The sequence below is a fragment of the Coturnix japonica genome, unplaced genomic scaffold (genome assembly GCF_054131305.1).
Source record: "Coturnix japonica strain WE unplaced genomic scaffold, WE-NBRP24 Scf069, whole genome shotgun sequence".
In the NCBI taxonomy this organism is placed as follows: domain Eukaryota; kingdom Metazoa; phylum Chordata; class Aves; order Galliformes; family Phasianidae; genus Coturnix; species Coturnix japonica.
The window spans coordinates 572,079-596,668 of record NW_028188972.1 but is presented as its reverse complement, the minus strand read 5'-3'; the positions used below and the strand labels follow the sequence as shown (position 1 = coordinate 596,668).

Sequence of the window (24,590 nt, the reverse complement as noted above, 5' to 3'; positions counted from 1 at the left end):
CAGAGGATGACCTTTGAGAATTCTGGCTTCATTAACATTTCAAACAGCAAAGCACAAAATTAAGACAGGAAATAGAATTACAGAGCTATTTGACTGCAGAAGTATATATCATTAGCATGCCCATAATTAACAGGATACCAGTGTTTGTCCCATTGTCTCTGCTAATAATGGTGTAACATGCAAATGGGATTTCTTCTAAGAAAGTTAAAGGGGATATTTAAGTTCATTCCACGTTTCAAGCATACAAGCACAGCCAGACAAGCCCCTTTCTGCTCTGTGAAAGGGATGTCTCCATGCCTGCCTGCCCGCCCTCCCAGACTCCCACAAAACAATTGCAGAGGGAGGGCACCAGCTGCTGTGCTTGAGGCACAAAGGCCAGCTATCCAAGGTCAGACATCTTTTCCCACCTCACCACAGCAGTTAATTCTTTGGGGAGCTACCAGTGACCCACTCAAGTGTCATGAAAAGCAGTTCAGAGGCTAACATCACCCATCAACATGATGCCCTACAGGATAGCAGATATCATTCCTCTTACGGGGATCATATTCCTTAGACATGACAGCACAGCTCTGCCTGTCTCTTGTTCAAAATGCTGAGCTCCCATGACATCTGTCCATGACAGTTGTAAGCAGCCACACATCTCCACCGCCCTTACAGTGCTTGTAACTGAGCCTGCTCTTCTAAATGCTTCGGGACTTGGGATCCTGAAGCAAAAGGAGAAAAAGGCATAAAAAATAAAGCTTTACAGGCAAAATACAATTGACCACCCTATGTTAACAAAGGACTCCACTCTGGCCTAATTCACTAGAATAAGACATGAGTGCAACACACTGAAATCAGACTGAGCTGAAGTGCTACCAGGAGTCTTCCTCTGGCATAAATCAGTGAAAATGTCCACCTTTGGGCAGCACACTTGGATCCTTCATTAGACTGCAAACAACCAATTGATGTACAGTTTCCCCACCAGGCAGATAACAAGCTCCTCCTCCTTTACAGGGCAGTGTGCATGGGTTGGTTCATAGTTATCACCCCACTCTTAAGATCATTTCTGCTGTTTTCCCAGTCATACTCAGTAGTCCTCACTGCTGTGAAACATTGCTCTGATATTCTGCCCAGTCTCAATTTCATTCTCTTTCCCTGTGTTAGATCTTCTCAAACAGATGCTCTTCATGGTGTTTGTACTCCCAAGCTGTGGCACCTGGAGGCTGCCTGATTGTAAACTGACAGGATGTAGCATTTTTCCATCTCTCTTTCATCAGATCAGCCTGAAAATCTGGTAAGATCCATCTCTGCCTTGTGATAGAGAGGCGAGACTCAGCTCGGAGTTTCTGAAAGGATCCTGCTTCTTCCGAGGGCACAAGTAAAGGCTGGGTGTGAGGGAGACTTGAAGCATTGCTGCCAGCCCTATAATTCTACGATTAAACAAGTTACATAATTTCAGTCTATTCCCTCTTTACCTCTTTTCCATGCAAACAGCCTGAAGTAGCACGGAATGCAGCTTATTGACTTGTAAGGAATGGGATGGAGAGGGGTAGAGGATTATCCATCACCTCCCTTTCTTTACATTACATCAGGGCATAATTTAGATTATAAGTTTGCTAACAAACTCCTTGATAAAAAAAAATCAGACAGATACTTAGCTGGTCAGCTGCTTTGGTTGCATAATAAACATGGACAGAATTTCTCATCCTCAAGCCATTGTTACAGCACAAACAAACTAAGGGCTAAGGAAATAATTACTGTGGGGCTGAGAGACTCAATAAACAGCAGAAGCTGTGGGATGAACCAGATTTGTTGATCCCAGCAGATAACTACAATTAGGATGTAATATTTCCTTAAGTTTTTGTTTACCCCTTTATTGTTTATCAGTATTAAAAAGGCAATTTATACTTTGCAGTTCTCGAGATCGACCAGTGTATTTCACAGCAGGCAGGTGAGATTAAACTGTCCATCACCACAAGCTGTCCTTTCCCTGTTCTTATATTATCAAAGCCTATTGAGATTAGAGCCATAGGAAACTGGAGGAAATGTGTTCATTTGCTTCAAGTTCATAAGCTTATGAAGTTTGATTCCTACACACCTGTAGTCTTCTTTAATAAAAAAGCAAAATCCCAGAAGTTCCTTCAATGGTAATGAAAGAATTTAAGACTGAGAAACATTATATGCATTTTCTGAACTTTTCCGAGACATCACAGAATGTCTTCCCAGAGTGCCCTAACACAGCAGCCAATTGGAAAAGAAACCTCCTAGAGGCTGACCTGTTTAAATGGGGAAGCCATTTATCCCGCTTGGCAAGATCACAAGAAAAGCTTCAAGCTGCTTTACTTTTCACAGATCCCTTACCCAGCGTCTCCCTCACAAAGCAGTCAGAAGAGTGGTCTGCAGGTGAGGGACGCTTCAAAACGCTTCACTGGCTCCACATATGAGCACCCAAAAAAAGTCTTTCCATGACACATCAGAAAGCTGAACGGATTTCTGTCTGGAGAAACTCTCTGCACTTTCCTAGGGGTCTGAACCAAAACTTTGAAGCCAGGGAAAACCATATATAAAATAGATTAGGGCTATAGCTGAGTTTGAACCCATGGAACAGAAAGATAAATAAATAAGAATACACTGAAATAAATAGACTCATTATAGTTGCAACATATCTTGTTCTAGTCAGCTTAGGCTGTAGGATTAAACTGACCAATAGACCTTTTTAAGACTCTGGCAGTCTGGAACCATGACCACTGACCTGGGGAGCCTGTTCCAGTGCCCAGCCTCCCCATGGCTGAAGCCTTTTCCTGATATCCAACCTGAACCTCCCCTGTGTTATTATATAGTTAACATTCAGGTAAATTACTTAGCATGAGCTAATTCAAGTCATAAAATCCACAGGACATCTTGACACCATGACAAAGAGAACAGCATAAGGAAGCAAGGAAAGAATAAGAAATTGCCCACAGAAAACTGCCCATGGAGCTCTGTGTCAGAACGTAGGCATATTGCATAGCTTTATTTCTAGTGTAGGCAGAATCTTTTTCTTTCTAGACCTCTTGTCAAGACCAGAGAAGTGGCTCTTCCAACCAGGGAAACTTGGGGAAAGAAGGCACTCTGGGCTGCCACATCCTTTTCTGCTCTCTGTGCTGATCAAACTTGGCCAAACTTTACCTTTGGATGCTCACTGACAAGTCCCTATTAGCACAGAATTAAAAGAATTTATGTGAGCATTTTTCTTAGAAGCCTCTACTAGATACCCTTTATAATTCCTAGTCAAAACCTCCTTTCTTCCCACTAAAGCCCCCTGCCACTTAAAAAGGAGAACTGCCTCAGGACAGATGTATCCCTACTGAGAAACCACTGAACACTTCCTGTCCATCCCTTAACTCATGAGTCACATCCTCTGGGGTGTCAGTCAAACACACTGAAATTAAAAGCTTTCACAGCTTGGAGAACACAATGAAAAGGCAGAAATGTGAAAGAGTGAAGGATTGAAAATAGTTGCTCCTCAATATGATTGATTTTTAAATCCCCCGCTTCACACATATTAAGCAGCAGTCCTGCATATCCAGATGTATGTTTCAGTCAAGTTGAATGGGCTCAATAAATCCAGTAAACAGGAAACTGTTGAGGACAAGTGGGCATAATTCTTTTTTCCAGCTCCAGTCTGCTAATTGATAAAGTATACGACTGTTGGCAGTTCATTTTTCTCACCCATTTACAGGAACTACAGCTACATATTCTTATGAAACTCCTCAGCAGCTTTAGACTGCAGAAGCAGGGGATGGGGGAAGCAAAACCTTGCAGTTTGATAAACATACTGGAGCTAAGTGAAGATCTAATCTGGTACTATGATGGCTGACATTTTTGCAGGGTGAGACCTTTAGACAGAATCTACATCCAGATGCTTCTGTTTTCAGAAGTGGCCAAAATACACATCCTTGTGCTTTGCCCTCCCACCCTCAGATCTGGTAGCTCACAGTGCAGGATGTGTTTGAGGACATCTTTGGTGGGATCAAAACCAGAAATCACAATAATCACATTCAAGTTAATTGCTGCTATTGTGCTTGAGCACAACATCGACTGGAAGTGTCCAAATAAGTACTTTCATTTGGTGCTGTGCAAACTTAAAATTCATTGAGAGCGTCTCCTACCAATGACTCATCAGCAGCTAGGGCGAAAACAAAAGGTGCCACATGGGTTTCATTGTCACATTTTCTAAAGGGAGAATTGCCCAAGTGCAAAGACGAGACCAGCTTTCAAAAATAGTACAGCAAGATGTATCAGTGAAAAACACTGTCAGCAAAGTATTTGTTTCCCAGAGCAGGCAAGGACTAACACTACAGAAGCCATCTTATAAAGAAGACTATGAAGAATAGCAGACATTCTTCCTGGCAGGATTCAGAAAATGATACGTTACTGCAATGCATGGCACAAACAGAAACGAAGAAGCACAGCCAAGATGAGAGTCTATGTTTGCAAGGAGCTTTTACACAGTAAGGGGACACGCTTGAGATTAACAGAGAAGCTTATTAACAGTAAGCCACCTTTCTATACTTACAGAAGTATCAAATCTAATGAGCAGAGGCAATGCCACAGCAGCAGTCCACAGAAGGACCTCAAGTCCCAGGAAAGAATCCAGACTTCAAGGGGCACATGCTGAGTGTGTTCCAAAACTTAGCACTAACCCTGTCTGCTCATCCAATATTGTTCAGCAGCAGCAGCCATCACAGTAGTCTGTCTACTTGTTAAAGTTCACAGACAGCAACGGGAGAACCAAAATCAGTTTCCAGGAAGATATATTACAAAAAGAAACAAGCCCAGCAGTAAGAAAAAAAAATCCCCATCCACTGGTACTGTTGAGTACCAGTCTCCCTGCATAGATGTTAATGGGCAATAACAAGGAATTTTCATTCCCACAGACTTCATGTGTTTGAACCTCATCAAGTATACTTACAGCAACATAAGTAATGTGAAAGAAAAGGCAAACCCTGCGTTGTGACAGACATCCATGTCACCTTTCTGGTCAGGCTAACAGCTGGACAACCAGCAAAGAAACCAGCTGGGAGGCAGCCAGGCTTGTTATCCTGCAGTAAAGATGCCATAATTTAGCAGGCACAAAGAGAAATCAGAAAGATTTATTTGAGACACTTGAGAGACCCCAGATAGTTTGTGGTAAAGGAGGAAGAAAAAAATAACTGATTTTTCAGTTCTTAAATGGAAGGGGTAAGATTGGGCCAAACACCTGCAGACATGAGCAGCAGTCACCCCTCTTCAGAGGCACAAATTAATCCACACAGAGCCCACGTGCAGCAGCAGGAGATACAGCCAGAGCTCTCTAGCTCTAGAAGGAAACTGTAGATGACTAACTGAGGGCCAAATAGTATTATCATTATTCACGTTGCCTGGTATATTACGCTGTGAGCGGTCCCTTTGGTTTCAATTAGTTGTTATCCTGATGGGTGCTGACTTAATAGCAGATAAATGCCCTTCCTTGGCAAGTGCTGAAATACCACCTTACGTGTTCCTACTGGATGCCTTATTGCTTTGCAGCTCATCAGTGCACTTGAACTGATCTCAAATAGGTCTCAATGCTATACCTCTTGCTTCAGAAGCCAGCTTTTTCCAGAGATGCATACCTTGACCATCAGCAGGACCCAGAGGAGCAGCTGGCCCAGGAACAACCCCAGCACTGAAGCCGTAAAGTTCATGGATTGCTATCCCTCATCTTCTGCAAGGTACATGTTGGTGAAGTGTGGCCAGGAGGAGGAGGCTGGAGAAAACATTTTTGATGTCTCAGTTTTAAGAGAGAGATAGAGAGGTGCTGCAGTGTTAGTTACAGCAGAGCCAGTGAGCTCAGAAGCCACCCCACGTGTTTCAAAATGGAGCTGTTCTGACTTTATATATGCCCTCTGCACAGGGCTGTGTGAGGGTCAAACAATCCTAAACAAAAATACTGAAGATAAACATAAACCTCCAGGAAGAAACATTTGTAAGAATCAGCTGCTACTTTTTCATTTCATAGCTTTTTAGGAGACTTTTACTGAAGGTTTTTTCATGGCTTCAAAAAAGCATGTTAAACACAGACTGGATGCCTTGTATTTATTATGCAGCCACTCTAGCTTGCATGGGAACAAGACATTGTTTTGCATTACATTTTTCTCCTAACATCTCCATTTGTATACAACACTAATCTTGCTCCGTAGCAGGAACAGACTGACATAATGTCTTCTAAAACTGCATGTTTTTCAATTCCAGAGAGGAAAAAAATAAGAAAAAAGAAAGACCAACTTATTATTTTCTCCTCCTCCACCCCCATCTTCAACAGACAAAGCAGTTTTCCTATGACCCCAAGGAGCACAGGCCAACAGAGAGTCATCAGCAGAGCAAGCCTGGGGGCAGCAACATTATAGAAAAAGTTGAAGCCTTTGATGAGAAGTTCCCTTTTCATCTGTAACTTTAAGCTCTATCAATTGCTCAAACTGCTTTTTTCACCTCTGATGACTTTGCTGAGCAGAATGGACTTTTCAGCACCAGAGTGCCTAGGAAGACCCCAGAGGTAAAGCTCCAGGTAATATCTCCTACACAGGAGAAAGCAAAGCATGCTCCCAGCAACACCCGCAATGGTCAGCAGGGATTGGATGGTCATGCACAGCTTGTTTTCTTCTTTCCAGCTGCTCTGTTGGGCCTACCTGACAGGTGGGTAAGAGGATTTATCTCCCCTGTGGTAAGTAGGAAAGTTACATAGGAGTTCAAATTACAAAAGTTTTGACTGTATCATGTGCCTGTTCCAGCCTAAGTCTTAAGTAGCTGTCTGACAAACAACAGGTGCTTCTGCTAGCAAAACACATGAGGAAAGATGGGAAAAACAGTCCAAGGGAAATAAGAGGGGAAAGGCTTTACATCTTATGTGCCTTCCTCAGGACTTTATTGGTTGCAGGCTCACCATTAGATGCAGACTGGCTAGATACTGGGGAAAGCAGCCTAGCTCACTATGTCCACCTTGGAGCCAGTGACTTGTATTTTTACTCATGTATTTTTTAATGACTGAGGCCAAAAAACTGCTGGTGTAGATCTAGGAGATGCCAGTGACACCAGCTGGGGACAGCTAATAGAAATGTGTCTAAGTTCGTCTGCAAGAGACCATCAGAAGCCGAGGGAATGAAGAAGAGGAAAAACACAAGTTATTCACAGCATGAACTAGGCACTTCCTACGCAGTCACTCATGGAAATAAATAGTCCCATTTTGACTCTCAGCCATTTATAATCACAGAAGAATTGAAGCCTTGTTACCTTAGAAGCTTGTAGACATTTAATCACTCTAAACCTCATCATTCTTTGAAAAAGCAGCTGACTGGCTCCTTTCCTCTTAACCAAAATGCTGAACCTTGGTCTATGCATGCATAGCTCAGTTCAGAGCAGGGAGACCCGCACAACCCCAGCAACATCCAAGCATCTTTTCTCACACAGGGCTTTGGATGACCCAGAAAAGCTTGTAAAACAAGCAGAGATTTTCCTAATTAAATGGAGAGCATCAAAAGTAATCTATGTTCTTAGAGAAATGTTACAGTGTTTATAAAGGGAAGATGATGCTGTTCAAACTGCTCCTGTGAGGACCATAGGAGCAGCAAGTTTCCAGCATCTAGAGTATGTTGATCTACTAGATACTTAGTAATATATCTATGTACACTTATTAAAAGTGAAAACATATACAAGCCTTGGCAGTCTAGACACCCGCTGTGGATTTAACACATACTGCTTCTATGCCCATTTATTTTCTCACATGCCTAGAGCGCACCCAACAAAGCCCAGAAGGCTTCAAGAAAAACCTTCTAGGGTGCAATACCACTGCCATAGGCAGAGGTAGAAAATAAATGACTTCAGGTGCTTTGGGAACATTAGTGGTGCTGCAGGCCGAGAGGCAGGCAGTGGAAAATAAATACAGCTAAGCAGCGGGAAGTAGATTACTTCTGCTCCTTCAGGTTTCCCACAGGGGAAGGGGATGGGAAATACAAGGCTAGAAAGGACTCCCAGAGTTACCAACACCCCTAGTTTCCAACTGAGGAAGTTATCCTCTTTCCTTTCAAACTCTTCAGCTCACCCTGCTAACATTGGGAAAAGCAAGCAGCGAGCTCTGGTGGAGTCCTGCACACCGGCTACCACCCACACCCCAGCTGGCAGCTCCAGGGCTGAGATATCTTGGCCAGAGAAAGGAAAAGAAAGCCTCAGGTGGAGCTCCTCTTGACTTGTAAAGCTGACACAACAGAGACTTGGCTAGCTTTAGCACATCAAGCAGGCAAGTTCCAGCCATGTGTCCTGCATAGCGCAAGTCTTGCATGGTGGAGCAGGAGAGAGGAGGCACCCAGACATCTTTTGCCAACCAAACTTGTGTTAAACAGAGCTAGGTACCCACCAAAACAGCATACATACACATACCTGCATGATCTGTAGCAGCTATCCTTTGGTGCAGACCTCAGAAGGGCTGAAACAGGGCCTGGGCAGGGGTGGGTAAAGGCCACAGGTGAGGCCTCACACAGCTGTTGGGGCAGAGGGGCCAGCGTGGCACTGGGAGGGGTCTTGCAGCCACCCTCACTCTCTGATGTCCCTCCTTTGCTCACACCAAGGAGTAGTTCACCACTTTTTCAAGTTAGTAGTCAGAAAAAATGCCGCCTCTAAGCATGTCCTTACCAGCTGTAGGCCCGCCCTTGGGGAGGCTGTTGGAGAGCCCGGATTGCCAGCACAGTGAATGTATGGCACCTAGGAACTGTTAAATCACTCTTCATCAATGATAATCTCTGCAATTGCCTTAAACAAGAGCAGCTTTTGAACAGTCCTCACAGGATGAAAATGCACGAAGACAAATCTTTGTACACTAACAGCCTTCCTACCCACCTGCCTGCACATTCTGCATTGTGCAGGGCAATGACTGCTCCCGAGGATTCAGACTTCCCTCTCTTACGGCTTTTTAAGCCACATAATCCCACAGGAAATTTAGCTATCTTTTAAAAAGCAAAAGGAGAGAAGAGAACACAAACCTCCAGCCCTCCAGCCCTTAGAAAATAGTCCCACAGACACCTCAAAATTCCAAGATAGGGTGAGGAGAACTAATTTGTTTTTTCTTGTTTAAATCTCACACTATGACATTTTTTGCAGCTGGCAGTGTGCTCAGCACTCTTCAGCAGAGCAGCCTTTCTGCATGCTGCAGTACTACCTCTGTGTCACAGGCAAGAGAAAGGCAGAAAGAAATGCATAAGCCTCTCCCCAGTTTCCTCCCATTCTCCTAAGACCTGTGGGTGAACCATTGAACCAGTTGTTTGGAAAATTTCTGCTCCAGCAGGCTTATTCAATCATCCCAAAAAGAGACAGAGGCGAATCTTCAGCTCTCTCATTTTGAATTCACTGGGGCATTCCCCTGTGGAATGTCTCAAAGTACCGAGGGACACAGCCTCTATTTTATCATTATACCCCAACAGTAGTGAGCCCTTCCCCCTTTTCCTATTGGCTGAAGTACTTGGGGTTCACGTTCTTCTCGGTTTGCCTGTCAGCCATCACCCCCAGTAGGTACCCCCCCTTGTTTCCTTTGGTTGTACAGACTTTGCAATCTGGGTTCAGAGTTTGTTGTTTTGCCCAGATTCTTCATTAACATCATATGAAACTAAAGAAGTTTCAACTCACATTTGATTTTTAGCTTTCTTAGTGGAGATATTTTTTGAAATAACACTGTGAAAACATAGGAAATAATTTTTAAAGTAGCACTTGGCTTTTTAACGTGAATAAATTTAAAACTCCAGATTTACTTTTAACTTCTTTGCTTTTTCATTATTAACTTTCCCATATGCTGTACTCATCATAGCCCGATGTAGAAATATGAGGAAGTAATTTAATATGAAGATGGAAAAGGCTTGGATAGATAGAGCAAGTTCAGTCAGTCTGTAGAAAAAATGATCTTGCAATCCTTTTTGACAATGAAGAATGAAAGAACATCCTGGCATTTATTCTTGTCTGGATATCTGGAAGCTACTGAGGGTCTAGCGAGATCGAAGAGAGACTTGTCAGGCACGATGCTCTCAGAAGAGAGTGGAAAGTTGTACAGCCTGCACTCCCAAGAGCAGCGTGACCCATCTTTATGCAGGATAAAGCATATCACTCTGTGCAACAGGAATCTGAACAAAGGGATCTGCAAAGTAAATGTGTTAGGTACAGCAAGCTCTGTATTTGGGGTTACTGTATTTTCATTGCATTGTGAGCACCCAGAGGTCACCTACACTTGCTCCAAATGAGCCCTGATTCCCACTGCACAGCACTAGCGGGAGGTGAAAAAGCCTCTGTGCAGGTGGAGAAGACCTTCTGTAACTCAGGAAAACAGGGCTTCATTGCACCCTGCTGCTAACACTCAGCAGCAGTGAGGCAGGTACAAGTCATATGTATTTGTAGACCAAAGGCTTTGAATTTTGTTATGAGAAAGGAAGGAAATACTCGATACAATTCTACTTTTAAGACTACCTCTCATCCCAAAGTGGTTATCTAGCAAGCAAAAAGGTGTCTGTATTGAAATGCCAGAGCAGGCTGAATTCCTCTGCAGCTGTCAGAAAATGTTTGTTTTCTGCATAAGAAAAAGCTTAAAAGCCTCCATATGGAAGCAGGAAGACTTTTTGGCATTTAAAGAATTAGCACAGAGAAGAAATCTATGCTTCAAGATATTTCTAGGGCTGACTGCAGCAGAACTGCAGGAGGGAAAAAAAAGAAGGGAAAGCAAAGAAGAAAACAAAAGCATTAACAATATGCACATTGACAAGCTACCTGGACAGTGGAACAAAAGTATATTTGGGAGTGCCACTGCTGTGGCTAAACTAATCAAATGAATAAACTGATGTCTTAAACAGTGCTACACTAAAATGGAGCAAACACAAATTAGTGGCTGTTCAAGAATTGTACACAGAAGATGTTAATTGGAAAGGGTATTCAAGCAACGTAGCACAGCTTGTACTAAGTTGTTTAGGAAAGATATTAGTTCTTTCCTTTAGGTTTATAAAAACATACACAAGGTTTGCAGCCTAGAAGCCATAGCCCACCTATGGCTCAGTCCTTGGGGAAAAAAAAATGTGATACAAGCCTTCCAAAACTGGAGGGATTCTGAAGACCACTGTTACCAAGAATAAGATGTTACTGAGCTAGATTTGCAGCCTCAAGTGAGTCACAGAAGAGAAGCATCAGTATGCTCCAGTTGGAGCAAAAGTGTTGGCTGCTTTCACAAGAGGCTGACTCCAATCTGAAATACAACACTGCCATTCTGCAAAACGTGTTTCTCCCTTCAGTCTTGATGTGATTGCAGCGTGGTGATATTCAGATACTATGAAGCTTAAATTAAGAGTCCATTTGCAGATGGGATGTTATTTGATAATCTGCATCTGTAAGCAAGAAGTTAGAGAAAATACAATGCAGAGCCAAGTTCAGGCACTGCAAACATGCTGTAGCAGTAATATAAAGGAAAACGGGGCAGAGGAAGAGAATATCTCCCCTCAGGGGAAAAGCACTCTTACTGATGAATGAGATAAGACGATTAATAGCTAGAAGAGAGCAGATCAAAGGCTGGAAACTAAAATCAGTGTTAATATAAGCTGTCCACGCAGGTGACAAAAGCTCAGATCATGGTACAAAGACCAGATCAGATAAGAAAGAAGGCAGAAAGCTAACTTGCTTTTGACCCCTCTTTAAGATGGAAGAAGAAAGAAGCCTAAATGTCAGGCTGCCACACAGAGGGCTGCAGGAAGGCTCACAAGCCATAAAATCCAATCTAAGCATGCATGCAGGTAGCATTAAGGATCTTGTCTCTGCCAGCTCATAGCCAACCCAAACAAGGGCCAGAGCTTCACTTAGGAAAAGGCTTTTCAGGATCTTTCCTGAGGACAGAAAGCATTTGAGCCTCAGGACACTGGTACGTGTGTGCTTCATCTTGTGCCCACGGGTACGCTTTAGGAAGCATGAAGACCTGCAGGGGAGGAGCAGAAAGTCTGACTCCAAAGCTGGAAAGAGATGCTACACAAAAGGTCTTGAAGCACAAATATCCTTTAAACAACAATGGTAACATGCACTGGTCTGCTCATAGCAAATATAAACCAGAGACAGGAATTTCTTCAAGGCTACTAAGGCAGAAAGCTCTGTAAATATTATCAGATGCAACAATGCGGGTTACAGTGAAATTTTCACCTCACCGAAGACAAAATACAGAGGTATCTTCAAGGGAGAAAAAAATCAACTGTAAGACATGGAGCCCTCATACCCTTCACTGAATACCCCATTGGTATTGAAGTTTAATAGTGCTGCTGGAGCCAGATGCAGCTGCTCATTGCTCTTGAGTTTTTTACTCAAGGGGTACAAAAGCTAAGGAATTGCCTTGCCAGGTAAGCATCCCTGCTAAGTAACCCTGATTAATCTATCAAATGATGACAGTGCTCTGAAAGGATGAGCAGCGCTGCGATCTTCATGGTTCAAGGCTTCACAGTTGAATGAAATCATCTCTTGTCAGCTTTCCGCAGGCTCTGTCAACTCCACAGATACTGCATCACACAGGTTGAAATCCTGTCTCAGTTAACAAATGCCCTTGCTATCTGGGTCTAGAAGCGTGCCTGGGAAATTTTATGAATGAGGTATTACGTGCTACTACATGAGGTACTACATGCATGGGGGTACACAGAGAATGCAAGAGAAGGGCACCAGTATCTGGAGAAACAGAATATTGAAAGCAGCCTGCAAAAAAGAGAAATCAAAGGTCTACTCAAGGGGAAAACAGGACGACATGGCACATGGGGTGGGCTTGCAAAGAAACCACTAACTCCCATCACTGCTGGATTTCCTCTCCACAGGTGGCACAGCCCTAAGCAGAACATCTGTATAGGTTGGTGACTTGTGACTGGTCGTGGACACCCAGTGCTACCTGAGCAGATGTAGGAAAAGAAGAAAGCCAACAGGGAAAGATATGAACAGAGACTATCTGGCTGGACTGCATCAGATACAGAGCTCTAAATCTGCTGACAGCCAGAAAGTCTGTTCTCCCTTTTAGCCTACACAGATGTTTTCGTTAAGGTATTAGGTACAGCTCATTATAACAGCATCAAGATCGAGCATTACTGTTTATGGCAGAGAAAGAGCACTAGCTAACAGGGAAATTGGAGGCTCTTTTTCAAATATGCTGTGACTAGCAAATTTTAGCAACCTATGCTGCGAAAACCCTATTTTTTATTGAGGGAACAACATGACCCCATTGTGACAGTATAGGTGTTTACCCATTTTGCCTGGACTGCAGACACAAAAACAGCTTTCTGTACAACAGCACTTATTGCATTTCAGATTGTTCCAAGACGCCTTTTAGCAGACATACTGCTAATGCTGGAGATGCTAGATACACTGAGGTACAGCAAGGAATCAGTTAGCTGTAGCTCTTAGATATCCCATAGCCAATAGAGAAACACTGCCAACAGGACCCTGCTCTAGGCTCTCTGATGCACTGATGGTAACGGCAGTTTATCGAGATGATATGCCGAGTCTCCAGAGCAGTTCCCAGGTCCCCAGTTTTCCTCCTTTCTTGTGAGTCAGTTTACAAAAGCTGATTGCATTTACAGCTTTGATGAGCTCTGTGCATTCGTGAGAGCACAAATTAAATATTGCTTCAGCATATATGGGGATGTACAAAACCCCTTTGGTACACTGATGTTTTACCTCCACTCTTGCTGGAGGATTACATTTCCACCTCTCAGATACCTTCCTTCCCAGACCATACACATTGCACTAGGAACTCATTCCTGGATCTACAGCAACTTGTAATGTGTATGTAAGGAGAGACATCTGCTGTGGGGGCTCTCAGCCTAGCCCCTTCATGTGGTGAAGTGGTATCAGCCCTACACCAGCCCACACAGGAGCCCCCAGGTGCAGCCAAAATGATGCTCCCTGACGTCCCTTCCTATTCTGGTACTGAACCACCTTACAGCCTCTCTCCCCTGGGCCCCTTTCCTCAGCCCACACAGACACTGGCCAGCACAGAGAGCTCATGGACCTGTGGAAGCAATGTTTCTGCACCAGCTGATCCATGGGCAGCACTTGCTCATATGAAGAGCCTCCTCCTGCAGCCGTGTGCAGACAGCTGGGAGCTGTCACCCTTTGCCTTGCGAAGGCCTAAAACAGACGAAGTCTATTTGCTGCTGTAGCATCACTGAAGTAGCAGAATCCTCAGCAGGGTGATGGGAAAGCAAACAGTGAACTGATGGGCAGGACATCCACAGCGTCTCAGGGCTCTGTGTGAGATGCCTACTTTGTTGTCTCAAGGGAGGCGTGCTGCCTGAGGAGCCCATCTTATAAGAAAGCTGTATTTTTAAAAGCTATTTAAAAAAAAAAAGTCTTTCTAAAAAGAATGAGGGATCAGTGAAGTACAAAAAAAGGAGCTGTAATGAAAAGTGCATGAAAAAAACGGGATAGTAAGGAACAGAGAAACTATGCAAGCTCATTGGAGGTTGCTTTTCTTACCACATGTGAGTCTCCCATGGTTTGTTAGTAGAACCTATACCTGCAAGCAGGCACGGAGAAAGCCCACTGTTGTTAACACTGGGTAACCTCTTCACCTGTACTTGAGTTAGATGAGACTTCACACCAAGAACAAAAGAGAAATACCTTTTTGGCACAGCACAGACGTGCACTTGCATGTCTTGCCTGCAGCCAAAATGTCAAGCACGGCTGCAATAGGCAACCTCTAAGATCACCTTACCTTGAAATTTGGTTTCCTGAAAAATAGGGGGGCAAAATTTACCAGATGCTTTGTCAGATACTCGCTAAAATAACATCATCTCACAATTGTCAAATGCCCACAGATTGAAAGGGTGAGCAGCAAACTCAGCTGGCTCTATTAAGAACCTTATGGAATTTTTGCATGAGTTTGTCCTACTGAAAATAGGGCTTTAGTTATGCTTGGAAGGAGGTGAAGAGATTGTTGTTTCTGCGTTTCATGCGGAAGAGCCTGTAGCACACCCAGTGACACTGCATTTCACTTACCTTTAAGCTCTGAATCTACCTCTGGGGACCATAAAGTTCATGCTGAGAAACAAAAACAGCAGAAGAAAGGCACTTCTGAGACAACATCAGAATATTTGAGAAACTCGATGGGGAGGCAGAGAGCACAGGAGTTTGCCATGCAGTCCTCTTGTCAGGAGTCTTTCAGAGAGGGGTGGATCTAGCAAATTAATGTTACTGGGATGATAAAGTTTCTATCACACTGGGAATGAAAAGGAAATCGCCCAGTAACAAAAACAGAGATGGAAAAAGATGCTAAGAGAACTTCACTGCAGCACTTTGCTTTCCTGTAATGCTTTCCCCTTGTCTCTGTGCTGGTTTCTTTTGATCTGTGGGTCTTCCTTTGTGTCAGCTCACAGTGGGCTGCCAGGAGGCTCAGAGAGTGGAGCAAATCAATTGGTTTGTGTGCAGGCTGGGAGGAGGTGGCAAGGTGGTTTCCAGGGACTGGCACAGCGAGAGAGAGTTGCCTTGGCCTTTCTCTACTGGCATCCCAGTGCTGCCATAGCAGAAAAAGTTTGAACCAGAAGGTGTGCCAGCAATGCCCATGCTGTAGATCTGGCCAGCTTGGAAAGCACCAAGTAGGCTGGCAAAGTGTTTGTGCCATCTCCTTAGCATCATTGCCAAAACAGTAACGCAGAACCTAAAACTGGTGATGCTTCAGAAAAGACAGAACAGCAACAGCCCACCAAATCTGTCTTCAGAGCACGGGAAGCCATACCCAAAATTCTGCTCCAGCTGACATCGCAAAGGGAAGCTTCATGTCTCTCTTCAACTCCTAACGCCCCACACAGGGAGAAGGAAGGGAGGCTGCTGCCCATCCCTATGAGCCTTGGCCTTTTGCCTAGGTGTCACAGTGCTGCAGAGGGAAGAAGGACCTTTCCCAAAATGAACTTTCTTATTATCACTATGACTTTTTAGAAATAAGCCAGTGGTTTCTGCTGAGAAATATTGCACTTTTTGTTAGTCAATAAGAAAGGCAATTGAAATCCCATTGCAGCCTCCAGCATGTAACACTCTGAAGGTTAGCTTCAAATGTTTCCCAGTGCAGAATTAACCAGAACATACATCATCGCTTTTACAGGCAGCATCATTTCTGATATCTCCAAAGATAACAGTATGGATCAGGGGGATTATCGTGGCATTAGCTGCTCTGATTACCTTCCCTACAGTTTAATAACAAGAGCACTTAGACTGTAGGTGTATCAACAGAGTTTTAGATTTGCGAGCAAGGAAAGTTGGGGGTTATTAGCAGAACAAGAGGAAAGAAAAGGTCACGCACTGCAATGTGCCTCTCAGGATGCAGCTGACATATTCAGTGGGACAGGGAAGTGATTTTTCACTACAGCGTCATTAGTATTTTGACGAGAAGCAGTAAGGACTTTGAAGATCCATCTTGTCACATCCGGGCTGCTTTGGCTGCAAACTTAACCCATTAGAAAATAAGGCAACCACATTTGGCAATATCACCGCCTTTTAAAACCCTTACCTACGCTCTGCACACAGTTCACTTTGCTCCTGTTTACCTGCCTCTGTCTACAGTGACAATCCTGGATTGCACTGGTTTTATTTTAATCAGGAAGCAGACATTACTTCCCTGGAAATAAAAAGCCAGAAGATGGGGTCTCTGAAAAATGGTGTCTACTAGCTCCACTATCACTCCTCCTGCCCGACACCTTCCCCACGGAGCTTCACTGCTCTCCCCAGAGGAACCACAGAATCACAGAATGACCCGGGTTGGAAGGGACCTCGAGGATCATGTAGTTCCAACCCCCCTGCCTGGCAGGGCCACCAAACATACACATTTACTAGATCAGGTTGCCCAGGGCCCCGTCCAACCTGGTCTTGAACACCTCCAAGGATGGGGCAAGGAACCAACTGGTTGGTATTTTACTGTGGAAAACAGAGGGGTTGCTGAAGAACCTTACAGCTAAAATTACAAGCTACCAATGAGATTAAACATTTTTCCCAGGCGCACTTACCAGAGATAATATAGAATAAGTTTACATTTCTATTGTTCCTGCTCTCTCTGCTTGTTAAAGTGCAGAAGACAATCCGTGGTCGCTTATTTTGTATCTAAGCAACTGTCAGACTCTATATCTACTAATAAGAAAGGGTATAATTATATGCTGCTACTTTAATTAGCAGCAGATGCCTATGTTTATGAAGTAAAATGTAAGATTTTCTGAAGTGCAGTCTTGCTTATATGCAAATTGCAAGAGCACTTTCATGGGTTTTTAAAGCTTTTAGTGGGCCCGGGCAGCTCAAGTGGGGAAGGGCACGGGGTTCACACAACACACTGTTGGTGCTTCAGTGCTTTGCTGCCCCAAAGGCCTGTTTGGGAAAGCTGTGAGGTGAGGGCAGATCAGTGCCTGCAGTGCCCTTCCGACACCACCAGCAATGGAGCAAAGCAGGTGGCTGCCCTGAGCCAAAGGGCAAAAGCTGCCTGCTTTGGGCACCTGCTATAGTGCCCTGGAGACGCAGCTGCAAAGCAGCTGAGATGGGGAAGAATCCTTAACGTCAATTCTTGATCTCATTGAGGTGCTTCAGCAGCACATATTGATGCAATGCAGCATTTCTTTTCAGAAGAAATAACAGCAGGACTATTGCTGAGGGGCTCTGCATGTAAGAGCAGACGAGAGCACCAACAAAACAAAATGAAACCCCGTCTCCATGCAAACATGTGCAGGCACAGTATATAAATGAGAATAACCTTGTCCAGGATAGAAAATACTTGTTAGATGAGACTCTAATTTCTGTTATTCTGTATTTTTAGTCTTGTTTCCATAGAAACAGCACTTGTGATGATACTGTCCTGCAAGGTAGCAAATGGATATACATAAGTGTATGTTCGTATATGCATTCCCTCCTACCTCCTGAAGCTTTGAATGTATTTGCCAGCAAAGTTGGAAGTTCCACGGATAGCCAGATGCAACCAGTTCTGGGAGAGCATCTGGGTAAGGAAGAAGTGATTGTGCAGTTCCCCAGCCAAAGAAATCTCATCAGAGGGCAGAGAGCCTGCCAAGAGGGGAACAAGAGGTGGGCCACGCCATTACTGCCGCATCTCCTTAAGCCTCTGTAGCAAAGCGCATCCTCGCATGGACACCAGCCTTTCTGTCAGCCGTGAGCCACATGTCCATGGGAAATCTGCTCCCATGTCTGGAAATCAAGACTCCCGTTCAGACGGTGGGAAAGTGCAAGAATCCCATGTGAAGGCTCAGCGCACCAACATAAAAACTGATGTCCGTCTTCCTTCTTTGCCCATCTTTTGGGGTCTCTTGCCTTGCTATGCGTGCAATTCACAGATAAAAGGTGGAGCAGCCAACCAAATTTGGCCCATTTCTTCAGCAAAATCCACTGTGCTACCTCTCATGGCCTTACATGCCAGATAAAGGACAGGTCAGATCACCTATCTAAATTAGAGAGAAATGCTGATTGTCTGCACTCATATTTCTCATTCTAGAAAGTTACTGAATCCTTTAGCATACCTTTATATTCCTAGATCTTACACCCCTCTGTAGTGGGTGTTATTCCAATCACAAGACTTAAGTTACACAAGACTGCACCCTAGCAGGCAGCAAGGGCTTGCAAGCACACAGCCCTTGCCTTTGTCTTCTCTTCCTGCACTTTCAAATCCCTAATCCACCCTCTGTGAGAGCTGGCAGCCACGGCTGTGCTTGCTGCAGTGCAGGCTGGCAGCAGAGACTCACGCCAGATGCTTTCCCACAGAGCCTGGGTTTGCTCTCGCTCTCACTCCTCAGTGGTCAGTTCTCACTGAAGGTCACCCCAACAGAAAATGTCTGTTTGTGCTTGGCCTTCACGCACGTGGTGTTGCGGCAGCGCTCCTTTAGCAGGTACTGCTACGCGGTGGAGAAAAGCAGCAGTGAAAGCGAAAAGAAAGATTAAAGAGAAAAGCAGCAGTGAATAGGAAAAGCAAGACTAAAAGGGAAAAGCAAGACTAAAAGGGAAAAGCGAGACTAAAAGGGAAAAGAGAGACTAAAAGGGAAAAGCAGCAGAGAAAGGGAAAAGCAGCAGTCAAAGGGAAAAGCAGCAGTCAAAGGGAAAAGCAAGACTAAAAGGGAAAAGTGGCAGTGAAAGGGAAAAGCAAGACTAAAAGGGAAAAGTGGCAGTGAAAGGGAAAAGCACCAGGGAAAGGGAAAAGCAGCAGAGAAAGGGAAAAGCAGCAGTGAATGGGAAAAGCACCAGGGAAAGGGAAAAGCAAGACTAAAAGGAAAAAGCAGCAGTGAAAGGGAAAAGCAAGACTAAAAGGGAAATCCAGCAGTTAAAGGGAAAAGCAGAAGTGAAAGGGAAAAACAGCAGTGAAAGGGAAAAGCAGATGTGAAAAAGAAAAGCAAAACTGAAACGGAAAAGAAAGACTGAAAGGCAAAAGCAAGACTAAAAGGGAAACACAAGACTAAAAGGGAACAGCAGTAGTGAAAGGGAAAAGCAGCAGTGAATGGGAAAAGCAAGACTAAAAGGGAACAGCAGAATTGAAAGTGAAAAGCAGCAGTGAAAGGGAAAAGTGGCAGTGAAAGGGAAAAGCAGAAATGAAAGGGATAAGCAAGACAAAAAAGTAAAGCAGCCGTGAAAGGGAAAAGCAGCAGTGAAAGGGAAAAGCAGCAGTGAAAGGGAAATACAAGACTAAAAGGGAAAAGCAGCAGTGAAATGGAAAAGCAGCAGTGAAAGGGAAATACAAGACTAAAAGGGAAAAGCAGCAGTGAAAGGGAAAGGCAGCAGTGAAAGGGAAAAGCAGCAGTGAAAGGGAAATGCAAGACTGAAAGGGAAAAGCAAGACTAAAAGGGAAAGTCAAGACTAAAAGGGAAAAGCAAGACTAAAAGGGAAAAGCAAGACTAAAAGGGAAAAGCAAGACTAAAAGGGTAAAGCAAGACTAAAAGGGAAAAGCGGCTGTGAAAGTGAAAAGCGGCAGTGAAAGGGAAAAGCAAGACTAAAAGACAACAGGGAAGTGAAGGTGACTCTTGTGCAGATGTCATGGTTTTGTAATTTTCATTAAAAACCAGTCAAGACTAATGTGGCCTCATAGCGCTCAATGGAGTCCCAAGGGAGATAGTGGGAATGAATAGGGGTTCACATCTGTATGCCCCGGGGCTGGTGCTCGCCTCTCTGACTGTGGCTTTAGGCTCCAGAGTTGATGTTGGCTTCCCTTACTGTGGCTTTATGGCCCAGGGCCAGTGCCGGCCTCATGGGCTGGGGCTTCTGCCAGCTGGATACAGCTGCTGGCTGAACTGGCCAGGATGGAGCCTTCCCTGCACAGCCTCCCATGTGCATATCCACCCCAAGAATGGAAGTCTTCCTTCTATGTGTACCCCATTCCACCACAATGAGGAAACCAAACCATTTAGGCACCTGAAATGCTTCTGCTCCTGCAGTCTGGCAGAAAGCAATGCCTCATGCCATCTCTGCACAAACTGGAAGGGAATGGGGAGACATATGTCAGATCCAATGGGACAGGACTTCACTGGCTGCAGTTTAAAAGCAAATCACCCCAGCTCTTGTTGCCCTCTATTGCTGGGTACCCCTTACTCCTGGCCACTGGATTTCCCCGCATGCATCCTTCCTTGGAGCTAAGTGTGCCTTTCCCAGCACCAAGCAGCGAGCTGGAGTCAGCACCAAACCTAAAACCTCCTTGTGCCTTTCCCTGTCCTTCTTTCACACATCGTCTTTTAGTTTCAGAAAATATGGCCAGACCCCAACGAAACAAGAGCTCTAAGACAAAGCAGCTGCTTTATTTTCCTCCTCCCCTTTCCTCATCTACACCCCGCAGAAAGACCATTTGCCAAGTAAGGGTTGCAGTGATCAGGTGTATGAGGGGCAAAGTGAATCAAGCTTAATTTCAAAGGCTTGTCTCTTCCACGTGACTTCCCTGAGGTCTGATACAATCGTACAGCCATAGACTCATAGAATAGCCTGGGTTGAAAAGGACCACAGTGTGCAGGGTCTCCAACCAGCAGACCAGGCTGCCCAGAGCCACATCCAGCCTGGCCTGGAATGCCTCCAGGGATGGAGCATCCACAACCTCCATGGGCAACCTGTTCCAGTGCATCACCACCCTCTGTGTGAAAAACATCAACCTAATATCCAACCTAAACGTCCCCGTATCACTTTAAAAACATTCCCCCTTGTCCTATCACTATCCACCCTTGTAAACAGCCATTCCCCTGCCTGTTTATACACTCCTTTCAAATACTAGAAGGCCACAGTGAGGTTTCCCTGGAGCCTTCTCTTTTCCAAGCACAACAAGCCCAGTTCCCTCAACCTGTTCTCATAGGAAAGGTGCTCCAGCCCTCTGATCATCTTACTGGCCTCCCTTAGCATTATCTGCATTTCTCTTTTGCCTTCCTAAAAAGCACACCTGCTTCAGGGCACATTTCATCCCACTGTTAGGCCTTGTAAGAAGCACTATGGCAAGTCCATATGCAGAAAACACTGGCATTCCATTCACTAACAGAGAAACTATTCTGCCCTTGCTCCTGACTCTTGTCCCTGCCTCCTCCTGCACTGGGCAGTGTTTGTGGGCAATGAAAGAAATACCCACATTCTGGAAAATACAGACAAAAAAGAAACAGGCAGAAAAGCGGCACTAATACTTTGTCACTGGTGGGAATCTCCACAGAAAGTGCTGTGCTAAAGGTGTGAGGTTAAGGGATCATCACTGTCACGATAAAAGTCACAGCATGGAAGATTTAGCGATGGCGTGCTGACTAGAAGGAAAAAACAACACTTACCTTGGAGCTTGTTCATTTTCCCTCCTATCATTGGATATCTTCTCATCATCTACGTAGCTCTGAGGTTGGCCAAAGCCTGTTGCCATGAGCTTTGCTAAACGCAACAGTGCTGTGGCTCAGAGGTATTACACCGGCACATAGCATAGGAGAACTCCATAACCCAAGTGTCGAGGGAAGAAGAAAGGGGAACTGTTACAATTAATTACGTTCACTAAATTGGTAATTGTAGGCTTCTTGTCACACACTACTGCCTACAGCAAAACAGCACAGATGTTGACAACTGTGATTTCTGCATACAAGCAACCACTCGAGCCTGAGCACATTCTCCTGTCTCTTTGCCATGTCTAGGAAGACCCAGAAGAGCTCAGTGTTCTCTTGCTGTTAGTTTACATCCTCCCATCCTCCAAGCACTTCCAAAGGCACGCTGCTCTGTAGAAAAAGCTGAGCTGCCCAGAACGTTTGTGCAGGAAGAAGGCAGCAGTGTCAGTGCACGTCATCCTGGGGGATCTGAAAGCATTTGTGAAGAGAACAGGGAAAGAAGAGGGAAGAGAGCAAAACCAACAGGCACTAGCACTGCTGCCCACAGGGGGCGGGGCTTGAGGCAGGGCCTGTGCCAGAGGGGGGCCTGGCACAGTTAGGGCCAGCTCAGGGCCCAGAGCAGAGGGGGAGCAGGCAGAGGCAGGGCCTTGGGGCCCAGGATGGAGGAGGACCAGGCACAGCTGGGGCCAGCTCAGGGCCCAGAGCAGAGGGGGACCAGGCACAGCTGAGGCCACTGCAGGGCCCAGGTGAGAGGGGAACCCAGCACAGTCGGGGCTGCTTTGGGGCCTGGGCCGGAAGGGGGCCCGGCACAGCCAGGGCCTATCCCCCTTTTTTGCACATATGAAATGCTCCCAGCTGTGCTGCACAGCAGAACATCTTTCAATGGAGATGAAAGCCTGTGAAATGAAAGAATCCTTTCTTATTTCTTTCACATTTGTGTTTGTTGACTGCAGTTCCAACCAGGTGGAATCGCAGTGTCTTGCAAGTGACACCTGGAAGCAGGTACAGACTGGAGACACAGCACCCTCAATGTCCAGGTGAGTAACAGCAGCCAAGGAGGCCTTTGGGCTCTGCAGGGTCCAAGTGTGGAGCATTACACACAGGAACAGCTGAGTATAAAGACAGTGGCAGAGCTGCAGAGCTTGCCATAGTAGGGAGGCACAGTGGCTGAGCTCATTTCCCACAGTAACACAGGAAATAAGAGCCATGAGGGAAATGCAGATGCCTTCTGCCCCCATCAGAGGGGAGGAATGAGCTGCACTTCCACAGAGACATTCCTCTCACAGCCACTCACACCTCAGGTGTGGAGGGACGAGCTGGGGCTGCTGGTGGCAGCTGTGGAACACTGTCATCTGTGGTGCTCCATCCTGCCCTGGAGGGGCATGTAGAGCTGAGGACCTTTGTCACTGCACAAATGACTGCAAGCAAGATGTAGGAGAGGGAACATAAAGCATTTAATAACTTATCATACAAAGCAATGAGTAATAGAAATGACAGTATTTCCAACCAAATATCCCCCATCCTAACAGTCATGCCTGATCTCTACAGTCCCACCCAAACAATTTCCCAGCCCCCTCCAATTCATCCTCACTATCCCACCCCTGAATTTCCCTCCCCCAATTCCCACACAGTAATTGCCCACACTAATTACCAGCATGCAGGGCATGGGGAACACCTGTTCCTTGTGTGCAGGCACCTGGAAAAAAAAGAAGTGTCAGGGAACTGGGGGTCTGTAGCAGGTTGTGGAGGCTCTGCATAGAGCATAACCCCAGACCACAACCCCATCAGCTGCTGGGGCAGCAGCATCCCTGTCATTGGGGGATGTTGCCAGTGGTGGACAGGGACACAGGAAGAAGCCACACCTTGGTGTAGCTCTGATCTGCTCATGTCCAGTCCAATCCTCTATAGCACTTTCCATCTTCTGTCCTTTGTTCTTAACCGTATCCTTCCTTCTCTTCTGCTCTTTTTCTTTCTTTTAGGTGTCTTACCTGTATCTGCTTTTCCCCTCTTCTGTTCTTTTACTGCTCTGGTCAGCATCCAGTGTCTGCACCACAACTCTAGGTTTTGGGATCGAGAAAGGTACACAGGGCATAGATTTGTACAAGAAAAGCTCTCTTGCTGTGTCCAACAGGTGACAAAAAGGGGCCCTAAGGACCACAAAGGCAGCTTTTTTCTCCAAAAAAAAATAAACTTAATTCTTTTCTTTATAAGAAGCATTAGAATCTTACAGAGAAGATGAAAATCATCTTCACTATGCTTTTAGACTGTGCATAGACTAGACCAAGATGTGTGGTGTTGCTTTGATACCTTATGAGGAGCACCGGTATCAGTGGATGAAGCTAACATTGTCTCAGAAGCACAATAATGGAGTACTTTTGTTTATAGTTGGCCTGAATGCAGTACAGGAGTGTGTTGCAGTAGTACTTGTTCTGAAATTCTAGGCTCTGACTAAGAAGTTTAGCAGGGTCCAAAGCACTTGTGAAAACAGTAAAATATTATTACTTCCTGTGTTAACAAATGAGTCTGTTACAATAGGATGATGAAAATAATGCTGCTTTAATGTGCTAATCATCAAACAGAGGATCTAGTCAGATTTCTAACTTCCAGCTCTTTAATTTTAGAGGTCTAGTTTGGAGCCTAGGGGACACATACAAGTTTGCCTGCGTATTAAACCCTTTACGGCACGGGAGAGAGCAAGTGGGTCACAGGTAAGGCATTTATTTAATCATAAACAAAAAAACAACCCTTAAAGTATATATGTTTTCTTTCCTGTAA

The 24,590-nt window shown here is 45.0% G+C and overlaps 1 long non-coding RNA gene across 1 annotated transcript; it reads left to right on the top strand.

The window, feature by feature from the left end:
- Positions 1-22,472: 22,472 nt before the first annotated feature.
- Positions 22,473-24,517, top strand: LOC146751667 (uncharacterized). Its single transcript, XR_014941276.1, has 3 exons — positions 22,473-22,561; positions 22,769-22,852; positions 24,437-24,517. It is a non-coding gene; the product is annotated as an uncharacterized LOC146751667 (long non-coding RNA).
- Positions 24,518-24,590: the final 73 nt, after the last annotated feature.